The sequence below is a fragment of the Colobus angolensis genome, unplaced genomic scaffold, assembly GCF_000951035.1.
Source record: "Colobus angolensis palliatus isolate OR3802 unplaced genomic scaffold, Cang.pa_1.0 Scaffold22, whole genome shotgun sequence".
Taxonomy (NCBI): Eukaryota; Metazoa; Chordata; class Mammalia; order Primates; family Cercopithecidae; genus Colobus; species Colobus angolensis.
The window spans coordinates 1,061,106-1,064,198 of record NW_012115377.1 but is presented as its reverse complement, the minus strand read 5'-3'; positions in this window follow the sequence as shown (position 1 = coordinate 1,064,198).

The window sequence follows — 3,093 nt, the reverse complement described above, 5'->3', positions numbered from 1 at the left end:
CCTCAGCCTCTGAAGTAGCTGGGATTACAGGCATGTGCCACTACCCCCGGCTAATTTTTGTATTTTTAGTAGAGACAGGGTTTCACAATGTTGGCCAGGCTGGTCTCGAACTCCTGACTTCAAGTGATCCGACCGCCTCGGCTTCCCAAAGTGCTGGGATGACAGGCAAGTGCAACCTCGCCCGGTGGTTTTGTTTTGTTTTGTTTTGTTTTTTTGGATGCAGATTCTTGGGAATTTTGTCTGCCAGGGACTGCCTGACCGGCTGGCACAAAACACAGTCATTTCTGTCCCCCCACAGATGTCATTCAGCCTACTGGATCTTAGCAGGAATAATTTTGTCCCCCCACCCAGGGGAGGCTTGGAAACTCCAAGATATCTGTGGTTGTCGAGACGGAGGGTGCCCCTGCCACGGAGTGGGTGGAGGCCAGAGATGTCACCCAGCGCCCTGCAGTGCCCAGGGCGGCCCCACCCCCAGAGAACCATCCAGCCCAGATGTCCACAGTGTGGGGTGGAGGCGGGGGTCTCAGGCAGCCCTCCCTGGGGCCACAGCGGTTTCCTGTGTGCGGAGCCTGGGACACAGGGTGGAGGGGGTGCAGGCAGGGGACGGCACCACCTGGGGTGGGGACATGATGGGGCAGCACAGAAAGAACCTTCTAGAAGGTGGGCGGTCTGGGGCCACGTGGCCATGGGTGGAGGTGTGTGACCCGCAGGAAGCCTCAGGTCCCGCAGGCGGAACTCAGCCTCCTGGGGGCCCTGGGCTCCAGGGCAGGTTAAGGAGAGTTCAGAGGAAGTTGTCACAGCCTTTCCCAGAAAGCAGGGGTCTGGCGAGGAGTGGGAGGGAGGGAGGGAGGAAGGAGAAGGGGCCCGGCTCAAAACGAAACCAGCAGCGGCCGGCAGCCCCACCCCCGCCTCCACTCCCCTTCCTGGCCTGTGAGCTGACCAGGTGTGCGGGGCCCCCGGGGCGTCCAGGCCACACCTGGAGCAACAGGCCAGGTGGGTTACGGGTGGTGCAGGAGTTACCTGTTCCCCAGTCCCTAGCGGGTGGGCAGGAGAGCCCTGGGCCCAGTGACGACCTGGAGCTGGAGACCCAGTCTCAGGTTTCTGCTGGGCTTCCCAGGGGAGGGACGGAGGTCTGCAGAGAGGCCCTCCTGGGGGACAGCACAGGTGAGGACTCAACCCCAGCTGGGACCCAGACACCAGCTCTCTCCCCGTCCACCAGTGACTCACCACCAGCCCCTCAGGACTGCAGGGCCTCCTGTTTTGTTTATGTTTTCGTGTGAGGCAGGGTCTCACTCTGTCGCCCAGGCTGGAGTGCAGTGGCGCTATCATAGCTCACTTCAGCCTCCGCCTCCCGGGTTCAAGCGATCCTCCTGCCTCAGCCTCCTGAGTAACTGGGACGGCAGGCGCGAGCCACCATGCTCGGCTAATTTTTTGAAACTTTCTCATAGAGACGGGGTCTCACCACATTGCCCAGGCTGGCCTGGAACTCCTGGCCCCAAGCAATCCTTCCACTCCCAACGTGCTAGGATTACAGGTGTGAGCCACTGCGGCCGGCCAGGGCCTCCTGTTTGAACATCAGGCCACAGGCCTGACGATCTTTCTGCTGTCCTTGGGCCTGTGACCTTGGGGAAGATAGAATCCCCTCTGACAGCCTCAGTTTCCCTGTCCGCAAAGGAACTCATCACAGGCCAGTCACGGTGGCTCACGCCTGTAATCCCAGCACTCTGGGAGGCCGAGGCAGGTGGATCACCTGAGGTCAGGAGCTCGAGACCAGCTGGCCAACATGGGGAAACCCCATCTCTACTAAAAGTACAAAAATTATCCGTGTGTGGTGTTGCACGCCTGTAATCCCAGCTACTCGGGGGGCTGAGGCAGGAGAATCGCTTGAACCTGGGAAGCGGAGATTGCGGTGAGCCGAGATCGCACCACTGCACTCCCGCCCGGGCAACAAGAGCAAAACTCCGTCTAAAAAAAAAAAAAGGATCTCATCATAGACCAAGAGAGAGGCGTCCACGGAGGGGCTAATCCTCTCTGCAGACTTCCAGTGAGGCCCACATCCCTTCTGTTTGTACCCCACAAATAGGCTGACCAGGTTTGCCTCTCCCTACACAACCTCTGCGACAGCTGAGTCCCTGCAGGTTAGGTGACCTGCTGAAGGTGACTCGAACCTCTGCCAGGACAATCCTGTGGGTGCTCGGGCCCAGAAATTAGAATTTACAGCCGCCCTAAGGGCTAAAGGCAAATGTAGCCAGAACCTAGAGGAGAAGTCCTGGGAAGAAGGGGAATCCACAGGTGAGGGCTGGAAAGGACATTCCTGACAGTGGCAGGGCCAACATGGGCAACTGTGTCACCAAAGGCTCAGTGGCAGGACTAGGTGACAGGGGTCCCTGGGGAGGACCAGCCTGGTTGGGGGCGCGGCTGGGAGCCACGAGGTTCAAAATATGGCCATGCAGCTGAGATCGCTTCCTCCCTCCAGGCAAGAAAAGGGGGCAGGTTTGAAAGACCCCAGCACAACCTCCTGAGCTGTGGGATCGCTGCAGAGATAGCACTGAAGGCCCTCCATGCTGCAGGGTCCCTACTGGGCCCCCTGAGTGTGGCTGGTGGCTGGTGGCCTCTTGGAGTGAGGCTCACTGTGCCCCAAGGTTAAAGGCTGGAGGTCACCAGGCCTGGAGCAGTGGCAGGTTCAAACGCAGATGTTGCTGCAACTTCCGTCAGTATCTAGAACTATCTAGAATTCCTAAGAACACCGCCGTCCAGGTCTCCTTCCCCTCCTCCCTCAATCCGGACTTGAACTCTGTGCAGAGACAAAGGCTGGGCCCTGAGTGGCTGTCCTGGGTCCCCCTTCCTCCCAGGATCCCAGCTCACACCGTCTCTCAGGCGCGGGAGACCCTTCCTGTCAGGGCTTTGCAGCTCCGTTACACCCACCCTGGGCTCCCTGGGCTCTTGGAGGAGGAAGGAGGGAGGAGGAGCAAGGAAGAGGAGCAGGTAGGAGGGAGGAGGGGCATGGAGGAGGAGGGAGGAAGGGCAGAGAGGAGGAAGGAGGAGGAACAGGGAGGAGTAGGGGGAGGGAGGAGGAGTAGGGAAGAGGAGGGA